At 38.6% G+C, this 14,440-nt stretch overlaps 1 non-coding gene and 1 pseudogene across 1 annotated transcript; one reads left to right on the top strand and one right to left on the bottom strand.

The window, feature by feature from the left end:
• Nucleotides 1–7,381: 7,381 nt before the first annotated feature.
• Nucleotides 7,382–7,545, top strand: LOC120222163. Its single transcript, XR_005525976.1, has one exon. It is a non-coding gene; the product is annotated as a U1 spliceosomal RNA (small nuclear RNA).
• Nucleotides 7,517–7,613, bottom strand: LOC120222164 (annotated as a pseudogene).
• Nucleotides 7,614–14,440: the final 6,827 nt, after the last annotated feature.

Genomic DNA, 14,440 nt, shown 5'->3' with positions numbered 1-14,440 from the left:
CTAGTGTGTGTGTGTTTAGGAATTTGTCCATTTCTTCTAGGTTGCCCAGTTTGTTGGCATATAATTTTTCATAGTGTTCACTCATAATAGCTTGTATTTCTGAGCGATGGTTGTAATAAACCCATTTTCATTCGTGATTTCGTCTATTTGGGTGCTCTCGCTTTTCTTTTTGAGAAGCCTTAGTCAGTATGTTTTAATTCAGCTATTCTAACAGGTATGCAGTGGCATCTCATTGTGGTTTTCGTTTGTAGTTTCCTAATGGATAATAACATGTTTTCATGTGCTCATCTGCTATTCGCATATCCTGTTTTGAAGTATCTGTTCAAGTTTTTTTGCCCATTTTCTTAACTAAGCTGTTCATTTCCTTATTGTTGCATTTTCAGAGTTCTTTGTATATCTGGATCATAGTTGGATAAGTAATTGACAAATATTTCTATGCGCTTTTCATTCGTTGTTGTTGTTATTTTTTACTCTCTTCACAGGGTCTTTCTCAGAATAAAGGTTTTTAATTCTGATGAAGTCATTTTAACGCTCGTTCCGTATTGTTTCTTACATGATTTTGGTGTTATATCTACGAAATCTTCATGTATCCCCAGGACATGAAGAAATTTTCTTATGTTTTCTTTGATAGGTATTATAGGTTTATCTTTTATATTTACATATATGATCTATTTTGAGATAAGTTTTGTAGAAGATGTGAGTTAAAGGCTCATATTCTTTTTTCTTTGTCTATGGATACCTAAGTAGCGCAATGCCACTTTTGAAAAGACTGCCTTATCCAGTGAATGTGTTTTGTACATTTGTCCAAATCAGTTGGTAGTATTTGTGTGGGTGCTTTTCTGGAGCCTCTATTCTGTTCCATTGATTTATATGTCTGTCTCCTCACTAACATCACATTGTCTTAAGTACTGTAGCATTCTATTAAGTTTTAAATTTTTTAACTTATTTTACTTTTATTTTTTTATCAGTTAATATACAATGCAATATTGGTTTCAGATGCAGAATTCAGTGAATCATTACCTATATACAACACCCACTGCTCATCACAACAAGTACCCACCTTCATACCCATCACCCATCTTGCCCATCTCCCGCCCACCTCCTTCCATCAACCCTCAGTTTGTTCTCTATCATTAAGAATCTCTTGTGGTTTGTTTCCCTTTCTTCTACTCCCCCCTCTTCCCATATGTTCATCTGTTTTGTTTCCTAAATTTCACATATGAGTGAAATCATATGGTATTTGTGTTTCTCTCATACACTGACTTATTATGCTTAGCATAATACGTTCTAGTTCCATCCACATCATTGCAAATGGCAAGATTTCATTCTTTTTCATGGCTGAGTAATATTGCATTGCATATATATATATATAGCATATATAGATCACATCTTCGTTACGCCATCATCAGTTGATGGACGTTTGGGTGCTGTCCATAGTTTGGCTATTTAGAATGCTGCTATAAATATTGGGGTGCATGTACTCCTTCGATTCTGTGTTTTTGTACCCTTGGGTAAATACCCAATAGTGCAATTGCCAGATCATAGTGTAGTTCTATTCTTTGTTGTTTGAGGGACCTCCATACTGTTGTCCAGGATAGCTGCACCAGTTTGCATTCCCATCAGCAGTGTAAGAGGGTTCCCCTTTCTCTGCATCCCCGCCGACACCTGTTGTTAATTTTAGCAGCTCTGACAGGCATGCGGTGGTATCTCATCGTGGTTTTGATTTGTATTTCCCTGATGATGGGTGATGTGGAGCATCTCTTCATGTGTCTGTGAGCCATCTGGATGTCTTCTTCGGAAAAGTGTCTGTGGTGCTGAGTTTGGTAAGTTCTTTATAGATTTTGGCTACCTCCCTTGATTACATATGTCTTTTGCAAATATCTTCCCCCGTTCTGTAGGCTGCCTTTTAGTTTTGTTGATTTTCCTTTGCTGTGCAGAAGCTTTTCATCTTGAAGACGTCCTGAAAGTTCATGGTTGCTTTTGTTTCCCTTGCCTTCAGTGATGTGTCTAATAAGGCTGAGGTCAAAGAGGTTGCTGCCTGTGTTCTCCTCTAGGATTGTGATGGTTTCCTGTCTTACATTTAGGTCTTTCATCCATTTTGAATTTGTTTTTGTGGACCGTGTAAGAAAGTGGTCCAGGTTCGTACTTCTGCACGTCGACGTCCAGTTTTCTCAACGCCATTTGTTGAAGAGACCTTTTGTCCATTGGATATTCTTTCCTGCTTTGTCGAGGGTGAGTTGACCATGTAGTTGTGGGTCTATTTCTGGGTTTTCTATTCTGTTCTGTTGATCTATGTGTCTGTTTTTCTGCCAGGAGCATACCGTCTTGATGACTATAGCTACGTAATATAGCTTGAAATCCAGAATCGTGATGCCTCCAGTTCTGTGTTTCTTTTTCAGGATTGCCTTGGCTATTTGGGGTCTTTTCTGGTTCCATACAAATTTTAGGATTGTTTGATCTAGCTCTGTGAAGAATGCTGGTGGTGTTTTGATAAGGATTGCATTAAATATGTGGATTGTTTTAGGTAGTATAGACATTTAACAATGTCATTCCAATCCATGAGCATGGAATGCCTTTCCATTTTTTTGTGTCCTCTTCAATTTCTTTCATAAGTTTTCTATAGTTTTCAGAGTACAGATCTTTTACCTCTGTAGTCAGGTTTATTCTTAGGTATCTTATTGTTTTTGGTGCAATTGTAAGTGGGATTGATTCCTTGATTTGTTTTTCTGCCGTGTGGGATTACATCAACTTTTAAAATTATTTAATTTTTTTTTGAGGGAGAGAGAGAGAGAGAGAGAGAGAAAGAGCGAGCAGACAAGTGGGGGAGGGGCAGAGAGCGAACAGACACAGAATCTGAAACAGGCTCCAGGCTCCTGTCTGTCAGCACAGCGCCCGACGCCCGACGTGGGAATAGCGAGATCATGACCTGAGTCGAAGTTGGACGCTCAACCAACTGAGCCAACCAGGAGCCCCATATTATATTAAAGTTTAAAGGCAGGTAGAGTCATTTCTCCAACTCTATTCTTTTAAAAATTGTTTTAGTGATTATAGATACTTTGTTTTTATATATAAATTGTGGAATCACTGTTGTGTGATTCCATATATAGAAAAAAATTCGCTGCTATTGAAGAGCCTAAAATTAAGGCCTCCATTAAGAGCAACCTCAGGCTGCACGTAGTCCGACTTCCTCAGACTGCTCAAGGCTAAAGCCATCCTCGGACCGCCCTCAGATCAGCTAATCAAAAAACATTCCTGTGGTCTGAGTCAAGGTTGGGAACTGTAGACAGTTATTCTGTACAAACTAGCCAATTTCTCACCGCTTGCCTGAACCCCACATGGGCCCTTTGAACTCACCTCATAATTGGTCATTTTCAAAGGATTCTCAAAAGTCATGATTGGGTCCCACCAAAAGTAATGAACACCTGACAGATACTGAATAGTCAAAGCTGTTACCATGGGTACTGTACAATTGTAATTGTTGCTTATGTGATGATGCTATACGTACAACGTGTGCACTGTAACACCCCCGTCCCGTGCCCCATAAGAACCCTACTGGCTATTGTTCGGGGCTTCACCTTGCTGCCACTACACCGGTAGGCGGGTGAGCCCCTGCTCGAGCTTGTAATAAAGACCCTTTTGTACTTGCATCGGTATCGGCTCCTTGGTGGTCTCTGGGGACTCGCGAATCGGGCACAACACTATTTTTATTATATTACATGAAATTTATAGATTAGTTTTAGTAGAATTGATATCTTTATTATGTTGTGTATTCCAATCCATTAGGATGGTATGTCTCTTTGTTTAATTACTTCTTGGATTTCTCTCACTGGCACTGTGTGGTTTTCAGAATGTAGATCTTGTATATATTTTGTTAGGTTCATCCTTAAATATTTCATGCTTTGGAAATATTGCAAATTGAAGCGGTTTCTAAACTTTTGGTTTCCATTTGAACACTTACTGTATATAGGAGTGCAATGGATTTTCGTGTATTGATGTTACAGCTGGTGATCCAACTAAACTCATTCGTTAGTTATAGGATTTTCCCCCCCCAGATTTCATGGGATTTTCTATAGTAGATAATCATGTTGTCCATGAGTAGGGGCAGTTTTATTTCTTCCTTTCCCACTGGAATGTCTTTTATTTATTTTTCAGGAAGTATTACAGTAGCTAGGATTTTCAGTATGATGTGGAATAGGAATGGTAATAAGAATGGACACCCTTGCCTTGTTCTAGATCTTAAGGGGAAGCCATTCAGTTTTTCAGTATCAAGTATGTTAGCTCTGGGTTTTATGTGGATGCCCTTTATTAGGCTGAGGAAATTCCTTTCCATTCATAGTTTGCTGAGTTTTCATCTTGCATAGATGTCAAAGGTTTTTTCTTTTTTTTTTTTTGTCAGACATTTTATTTTTTATTTTATTTTTTTACAAATAGTTTATTGTCAAATTAGTTTCCACATAACACCCAGTGCTCATCCCCACAAGTGCCCTCCTCCATGCCCCTCCCCCCTCCCCCCCACATCCATCAGTCCTCAGTTTTTGTCAGCATTCAAGAGTCTCTCATGGTTTGCCTCTCTCTCTTTCCCCCACCATTTCCGCCCTTCTTCTCCCCCTTGTTCCTCAGTTAAGTTCCTCCTAATCTTCCTATATGTGCAAACATGATATTCGTCCTTCTCTGCCTGACTTATTTCGCTCAGCATAACACCCTCAAGGTCCATCCATGTTGCTACACATGGCCAGATTTCATTGTTTCTCATTGTCAAAAGCTTTTTCTTAATGAATTTTCATGATAATGTGGCTTTTCCTTTATAAACAATTAATATAATGGCTTTAATGAATTGTTTTACAAACATTGAGCCAGCCTTGCATTCCTGGAATAAACACTACTTGTTTGAGATATATTTTTCTTTATATACATTGCTGGATTCAATTTGCTAATATTTTGTTGAGGACTTTTGTGTTTGTGTTCATGAAACTGTTCATCTGCAGTTCCTTCCTTCCTTCCTTCCTTCCTTCCTTCCTTCCTTCCGTCCTTCTTTCTTTCCTTCTTTCCTTCTTTCCTTCCTTCTTTCCTTCTTTCCTTCTTTCCTTCTTTCCTTCTTTCCTTCCTTCCTTCTTTCTTTCTTTCTTTCTTTCTTTCTTTCTTTCTTTCTTTCGTCTTTGCTTTTGGTTTCAGGGTAATGTTGGCCTCATGAAAGGTGTTGGAAACTATTCTCTCCTGCTCTGTTTTTGGAAGGAGGTCTTGTAAAATTGATGTAAATTGTTAAAATGTCGATACTACCTAAAGCAATCTACATATTCAATGCAATCCCTATCAAAATAACACCAGCATTCTTCACCGAGCTAGAACAAACAATCCTACATTTTGTACGGAACCAGAAAAGACCCTGAATAGCCAAAGGAATCTTGAAAAAGAAAACCGAAGCAGCAGGCATCACAATCCCAGACTTCAAGCTGTATTACAAAGCTGTAATCATCAAGACAGTATGGTAGTGGCACAAAAACAGACACTCAGATCAGTGGAACAGAATAGAGAGCCCAGAAATGGACCCATAAACATATGGCCAAGTTATCTTTGACAAAGCAGGAAAGAATATCCAGGGGATATACCCAGTCTCTTCAGTAAATGGTGCTGGGAAAAATGGACAGCGACATGCAGAAAAATGAACATGGACCAGTTTCTTACACCATACCCAAAAATAAACTCAGAGTGGATGAAAGACTTAAATGTAAGACAGGAAGCCATCAAAATCCTTGAGGAGAAAGCAGGCTAAAGCCTCTTTGACCTCAGCCACAGTACCTTCTTACTCAACACGTCTCTGGAGGCAAGGGAAACAAAAGCAAAAATGAACTATTGGGACCTCATCAGAATAAAAAGCTTCTGCACAGTGAAGGAAATAATCAGCAAAGCTAAAAGGCAACCAATGGAATGGGAGAATATATTTGCAAATGACATATCAGATAAAGGGTTAGTATCCAAACTCTATAAAGAACTTATCAAACTCAACACCCCCCAAAAAAAATTCAGTGAAGAAATGGGCATAAGACGTGAATAGACACTTCTCCAAAGAAGACATCTCCCGATGGCCAACCGACACGTGAAAACATGCTCAACGTTACTAATCATTAGGGAAATACAAATCAAAATCACAGAGAGATACCACTTCACACCTGTCAGAATGACTAACATTAACAACTCAGGCAACAACAGATGCTGGCAAGGACGTGGAGAAAGAGAATCTCTTTTGCACCGCTGGTGGGAGTGCAAACTGGTGCAGCCACTCTGGAAAACACTATAGAGGTTCCTCAAAAAATTAAAAATAGAACTACCCTGTGACCCAGCAATTGCACTGCTAGGTATTTATCCAAGGGATATAGGTGTGCTATTTCAAAGGGGCACATGCACCCCAATGTTTATTGCAGAACTATCGACAATAGCTGAAGTATGGAAAGAGCCCAGATGTCCATCGACAGATGAATGCATAAAGAAGATGTGGCGTATATTAACACACACAATGGAGTATTAATTGGCAATAAAAAAGACAGAAAGATTGCCGTTTGTAACTATGGGAATGGAACTAGAGGGTATTATGTTAAGGGAAATTAGTCAGTCAGAGAAAGACAAATATCATACGACTTCATTCATATGAGGAATTTAAGATACAAAACCAATGAAAATAAGGGAAAGGAAGCAAAATCAATATAAAAACTCGTAGGGGGACAACACATAAGAGACTCTTGAATATGGAGAATAAATAGAGGGTTGCTGGAGGTGTTGTGGGGGGAGGATGGGCTAAGTGGGTAAGGGGCATTAAGGAATCTACTCTTGAAATCATTTTTGCACTATATCCTAACTAGGTTGGATATAAATTTAAAAATTAACTAATTAATTAATTAATTAATTAATGAAAACCAGTTGTGTTTCTATACCAGCAATGAAAAATCGAAAAGAGAAATTAAGAAAACAATTCCGTTTACAATAGCATACAATAGAATAAAATACCTAGGAATAAATTAACAAAGAAGATTAAATAGGTATACACTGAGAACTATTAAACATTCCTGAAATAAATTAACTATGACCCAAAGAAAATGGAAACATGTCCCATATTCATGGATTGGCAGACTTAATATTGTTTAGATGCCAGTACGATCTAAAGCAATCTACAGATTGAATGCAATCTCTATCTAAATTCCAATGACTTCTGTAGAAATGTAGAAATGGAAAAGCCAATCCTCAAATTCATATGGAATTGCCAAGGACTCCAAATTACCAAAACAATCTTTAAAAGGAAATAAAGTTGGAGGATTCAGTTACTTATTCGAAAGTTTATTACAAACCTATAGTAATTAAAGCAATGTAATCCCGGCATAAAGACAGACATATAGATACCTGGCAGGGGAGATACCAAGATCACGAAGGTGGTTTTCCCAGGGGCCAGGCTTATCCATTGCACTTCGGATGTGCTAACCCCTGCGATTTCCTCAAATGTGGGAAACTCGACTGCATAATTTGTGGTAGTGGGTGACTGCATTTGTGCTTTCCGTAAAAAAAAAAAAAAAAGATAGATATATAGATAAATACACTTGATCTTAGCCAAAAGGCCGAGAAGCGATGATATACAGATAAATAGAATAGAATTGAGAGTCCACATAAATACAGAAATACCTATGATCAGTTGATTTTCAACAAGGGTCTCAAGACTGTTCAGTGGGGGAAAGAAGACTCTTTAACAGATGGAAATGGGAAAACTAGATATTCACATGCAAAAGAATGAAGTTTGACTCCTACCTCATAGCATATTCAAAAATTAACTCCAGATGGATCAAAGACCTAAAGGTAAGTACTAAAACCATAAAACTCTTAGAGGAAAACATAACAATCAATTTTCATGATCTTACATTTGGCAATATATTCTTAGGTATGGTATCTAAAACTTGGGCAACAAAAGGAAAAATAAAATGGACATGACCAAAATTAAAATTCTTGAGCATCAAAGAACATTACTAAGAAAATGAAAAGAAAATCTATAGATTGAGAGAAAATATTAGCAAATCTTGTATCTGATAAGGGTTTAATATCCAGAGTATATTTTAAAAAAAAAAAAACCTCCGAAACTCAACAATGAAAAGAGAATCCTATTAAAAATGGACAAAGCAAATTAAAAAAAAAAAAAACATTTTCCAAAGGAGATATACAAATAGCCAGTAAATACATGAAAAGATGCTCAAAATTGTTAGTCATTAGTGAAATACAAATAAAAATCACAGTGAGATCCCACTTCACACCTACCAGGATGCTTATCACAGAAAAAACAAACAGAAAATAAGAGTTGGCAAGGATAGAAGAAATTACACCCTCATATGTTGTTGGTGGGAATGTAAAATAGTGTAGCTGCTGTGAAAAGCAGTTTAGTTAGTTCCTTAAAAGGTAAATCATAGAGTTTCAAAGCAATTCCACTTTTTGGTATATATACAAAATAATTGAAAAAAAGTACCAAACAGATACTCTCGCACCAATGTTCATTGCAGGATTATTCGCAATAGACAAAAGGTGGAAACAACTCAGTGTCCATCAACAGATGAACAGATAAACACAATGTGATATATAATGCAATGGAGGATTGTTCAGCTGATAAAAGAAATGGAGTTTTGACACATGATACAAGATGGATACACCTCGAAAACATTCTGCTAAGAAGCCAGATACATGAAGACAAATACTGTATGATTCCACTTATCTGAAAAATCCAAAATTGACAAAGTCACATGGACAAGAAAGTAAATTAGAGGTTACCTGGGACTTGGGCACGGTGGAAATAAGGAGTTACTGCTTAATGGGTACAGGGTTTTTGTTTTAGGTGATGAAAAAGTTTCGGAAACAGATAGTGGTAATGGTTGCACAATATTGTGGATATTAATGCCAGTGAATTGTACATCTAAAATTTTTAAAATAATAAATATTATGCCATACGTGTCTTATTCCAAAAACTAATTCCAAAAAGTGGTCAGTTAACCCAAGAGAAAAAGGTAGAGTTTGGAAAAAAAACAAAGAAAAGACATAACAAACTGAAATCAGCTAGCAAGATGATAGATTTTATTTCGAACATACCAATAAGCACGTAAATGTGGATGATCTACAAATACCATTTGAACGACAGAGATTGTCAGACTGGATTCAAAAGCACAACCCGGGGTGCCTGGGTGGCTAAGTCAGTTAAGTCCAACTTTGGCTCAGGTCATGATCTCACAGCTCGTGAGTTCAAGCCCCATGTCGGGTTCTGTGCCGACGGCTCAGAGCTTAGAGGCTGCTTCAGATTCTATGTCTGCCTCTCTCTCTGTCTGCCCTCCCACTTGCATTCTGTCTCTCTCTCTCTCTCTTGAACAAAATAAAACTTAAAAAAGAAACCACGACCCAACTACATTCTGACTACAAGAAACCCATTTGAAATACAAAGAAATAAATCAAAAGTAAAATGGGAGGAAGATATACCATACAGGTATTATCTAAAGTTGACTTTAGCTATGCTAATTTCAGACAAAGCCAAGTTCAGAGCAATGAATATTTTCAGGGGTAGAAAGGGACATTGCATAATAATAAAGGTATCAATTTTTGAGAAGATATATCTATCCTAAATATGGATGTACTTAACAAGAGAGCTTCAAAATTTATGAGGCAAAAACCAAACTTAAAGGAGAAAAAGAGAAATGCACCGTTATAGTTGGAGATTCCAACATACTTCTATCAATAATTGAAACAATGAGTAGACAGAAAAGCAGTGAAGATATAGATAACATGAAGAACACTATCAACCAACTTGACCCCCCTGACATTTATGGAATACTTCAGCCAACATAATACAGATCTTAAGTGAACATGGAACAATCACAAAGTTAGACTATATTTTGGCCCATAAGCAACATTTGGCAAATTTGAAATAGAAATCATACAAATCAGACCATATTGGAATTAAACTAGAAATTATTATGAGAAAGATATCTGGGAAATCTCCAGATTTTTGGAGCTTGAAAAGTATACTTCTTTAATGTTTTTTTTTTTTTTTAATTTCCAGGAGAGAGAGAGAGAGAGACAGCGTGAGCAGGGGAGGGTCAGAGAGAGAGGGAGACACAGACTCTGAAACAGGCTCCAGGCTCTGAGCTGGCAGTCAGCACAGAGCCCGACGTGGGGCTCGAACCCACGAACCGCGAGATCATGACCTAAGCGAAAGTCGGACGCTTAACCGACTAAGCCACCCAGGCGCCCCTTGAAAAGTATACTTCTGAATAACCCAGGGGTCAGAGGAAATTCTCAAAGCAAATTTAATAATATTTTTAATTAAATACAAATGGAAAGAAAACATAATGAGATTTGTGGGATGTAGCAAAAGCAGTGCTTAGCAGGAAATTTATAGCTTTAAATATTTATTAGGAAAGAAAATCTCAAATCATTAATTGAGAGCACATGTAGAGGAATTAATATAATGATTGAGCATTAAATTTAAGCTGGGAAGTGAGGACATGAAGGGAAGCTGGAGTAGCAGGTTTACTGAGGGGGCCCAAAGTATTGTTAGGGTGGATGAACAATAAACATGAGTTAGAAAGGAGGAAGTGTTACTAGAAAAGTGGGATGCTTGAAGTTGAGAAAAGGGAGGAATAGTTTGTTTTGTTTTGTTTTGTTTTGTTTTGTGGTAGTAATTATAAGGTCAGTGGTATGGCTATGTGGGTTAGTACGTTAGTGGGTAAAATAGGGTGGGGGGCAAGATATTTAGGGGAGAAAAGGTCAAGGAACTGAGAGGCCAGATTATCATGCAGATCATCTATATGCATACTGAAATGACCCAGAATTATGACAGCAATAGCATTGCAGGGAGTAACAGTGAACTGGGTGCTAAAATCTTCAAGGAAGCAGTGTGAGTGATCCAGGGGTCAGTGGTTGCCCTGAGGACAGACAGTGAGTGATTTGATCTGAGGATCTGAGACTCAAAGCTGGAGATTGTTATTGAGGAGGGAGGAGAATGTCCTGGAAGTGACAAGGAGGGCACCTTAGACACTTCCGGTCCTTGTGGTGCTAGAGGAGTGGGAGAGAAGGCAGCACCATTTAAAGAGGGTTTCAGGGACACTAAGGACCTTGGAGTTTAATTTCAGTTGAGGGAGAAGATGAAGGGAATATACAGAGACGCAGTTGTGGACATAGGGGAATTGATGATAGCTGTCCATGCATTCTACAAAGCATAGTAGGAAAGGGTTTTAGAAGTTGGGGAGGAGGGATATGGAGTCCTGAAAGCAATATGCAGAGCTGTCAGACTGCATGCAAAGAGAGGAATGAGTCTAGGGAGTCTTAGGGTGACTGACATAAATAGATAAAAGCCATGTTAAGGTTATTTATTTATGATGGTTTCAAGATGAATAGTAATGGTCAGGCCCTGGGAGTGAGAGGTGGTGGGTCTGTATCAGTCACGGTTCAGTCAGAGAAGCAGAACCAATAGGATGTATATACATACATATACATATACATATACATATACATATACATATACATATACATATATATGTTTATGTGATTGTGATATATACAATTGAAACTTAAACACATGCTTGAACTGCATGGGTCTACTTATACACAAATTTTTTTCAACAAATACAGCACAGTACTGTAAATATAGTTTCTTTTCCTTACGATTTTCTTTTTCTTAAATGTTTATTATTATTTTTGAGAGAGAGACAGAGATAGAGACAGAGAGAGAGAGACAGAGAGAGACAGAGACAGAGCATGAGCAGGGGAGGGACAAGAGAGGGAGACACAGAATCCCAAACAGGCTCCAGGCTCTGAGCTGTCAGCACAGAACCTGATGTGGGGCTCGAACTCATGAACCATGAGATCATGACCTGAGCCGAAGTTGGATGCTTAATCTGCTGAGCCACCCAGGTGCCCCTCCTTATGATTTTTTTAAAATAACATTTTCTTTTTCTAGCTTCCTTTGTTATACAAAGACAATACATAATACATATAACATACAAAGTATGTTTTAATCAACTATTTATATTATTGTTAAGCCTTCTAATAAATAGTTGTTAAGTTTTTGGGGAGTCAAGAGTTATACACAGATTTTCTTTTTTTAATGTTTATTTATTTTTGAGAGAGAGATGTAGAGAGAGAAAGGGAGACAGAGGATCTGAGGCAGGCTCTGCTCTCTCAGCACAGACCCCAATGTGGGACTCGAACTCATGAGCCATAAAATCATGACCTGAGCTGAAGTCTGATGCTTAGCTGATGAGCCACCTGGGCACTCCTACATGGATTTTCAACTGCATGGTGGGGAGCATCAGAGCCCCTATCTCCTGCATTGTTTAAGGGCCAACTGTACCTTGTCTGGAATGTATGATCTTGCGATTGCATAGCAATTGGATAGCCATTTTTTTTTTTTTACAAATAGTTTATTGTCAAATTAGTTTCCACATAACACTCAGTGCTCATTCCCACAAGTGTCCTCCTCCATGCCCCTCCCCCCCTCCCCCCCACATCCATCAGTCCTCAGTTTTTGTCAGCATTCAAGAGTCTCTCATGGTTTGCCTCTCTCCCTTTCCCCCACCATTTCCGCCCTTCTTCTCCCCCTTGTTCCTCCGTCAAGTTCCTCCTAATCCTCCTATACGTGCAAACATATGATATTTGTCCTTCTCTGCCTGACTTATTTCGCTCAGCATAACACCCTCAAGGTCCATCCATGTTGCTACACATGGCCAGATTTCATTGTTTCTCATTGCCATGTAGTATTCCATGGTATAGATAAACCACATCTTCTTGATCCATTCATCTGTTGATGGACACTTAGGCTCTTTCCATGTTTTAGCTATTGTGGAGAGTGCTGCTATGAACATTGGGGTACATGTGCTCCTATGCCTCAGCATTTCTGTATCCCTTGGGTAAATTCCTAGCAGTGCTATTGCTGGGTCATAAGGGAGTTCTATTGTTAGTTTCCTGAGGAACCTCCACACTGTTTTCCAGAGGGGCTGTACCAGTTTACATTCCCACCAACAGTGTAGGAGGGTGCCCGTTTCTCCACATCCTCGCCAGCATCTAGAGTTCTCTGATTTGCTCATTTTAGCCACTCTGACTGGCGTGAGGTGGTATCTCAGTGTGGTTTTGATTTGTATTTCCCTGATGAGGAGGGATGCTGAGCATCGTTTCATGTGTCTGTTGGCCATCTGGATGTCCTCTTTGGAGAAGTGTCTGTTCATGTCTTCTGCCCATTTCTTCACTGGGTTGTTTGTTTTTCGGGCGTGTAGTTTGGTGAGTTCCTTATAGATTCTGGATATTAACCCTTTATCTGATATGTCATTTGCAACTATCTTTTCCCATTCCGTTGGTTGCCTATTAATTTTCTGGGTTGTTTCCTTGGCTGTGCAGAAGCTTTTAATCTTGATGAGGTCCCAACAGTTTATTTTTGCTCTTGATTCCCTTGCTTTTGGGGATGTGTCAAGTAAGAAGTTGCTGCGGTGGAGGTCAAGGAGGTTGTTTCCTGCTTTCTCCTCTAGGGTGTTGATAGTTTCCTGTCTCACGTTCAGGTCCTTTATCCATTTTGAGTTGATTTTTGTGCATGGTGTGAGAAAATGATCTAGTTTCATTCTTCTGCATGTTGCTGTCCAGTTCTCCCAACACCATCTGTTAAAAAGGCTGTCTTTTTTCCATTGGATATTCTTTCCTGCTTTGTCAAAGATCAGTTGGCTGTATACTTTTGGGTCCACTTCTGAGTTCTCAATTCTGTTCCATTGGTCTATGTGTCTGTTTTTGTGCCAATACCATACTGTCTTGAGGATGACAGCTTTGTAGTAGAGGCTAAAGTCTGGGATGGTGATCCCTCCCATTTTGGTTTTATTTTTCAGTATTACTTTGGCTATTCGGGGTCTTTTGTGGTTCCATACAAATTTTTGGATAGTTTGTTCTAGTTTTGAGAAGTATGCTGGTGCCATTTTGATTGGAATTGCATTGAATGTGTAGAGTGCTTTAGGTAGTAATGACATCTTAACTATATTTATTCTTCTGGATAGCCATTTTTAATGTAAATATGGAAACTCACCTGGGATGTTTGGAGACTATTCTCTAGGTAACTCCAGGAACTGGGCTTTCTAAGAAGTTGAGCAAATGTCCATTTTGATTCCTCAAAGTGATGATTCTGGGCTAGATAGTTAGCAGTAGTACACTTGTACTTATTCAAGATACAGCTGAGATGGCTGGGAAGTGGAGCAACCCATACAAAAGAAGCAGATGAGGGCTGCCACTTGTTATTGCCACGAGTTTGTAATCCAGTTGAATCCAATAAATCACTTCCTTATGTATTGGCTGACAAAAGGTTTGATAAAGAAGTTGAGCCCTCTGAATGTCAGGAAGCGTTTGATAAATTAAAAGGCAATTGGCTAAGAGGCAAGATTTAGACAATTCATGATTA

The sequence above is a fragment of the Hyaena hyaena genome, unplaced genomic scaffold (assembly GCF_003009895.1).
Source record: "Hyaena hyaena isolate Hyena2069 unplaced genomic scaffold, ASM300989v1 scaffold_844, whole genome shotgun sequence".
NCBI lineage: Eukaryota > Metazoa > Chordata > Mammalia > Carnivora > Hyaenidae > Hyaena > Hyaena hyaena.
Note: the sequence above shows the minus strand (reverse complement) of the source record. Positions and strands in the feature narration are given on the sequence as shown.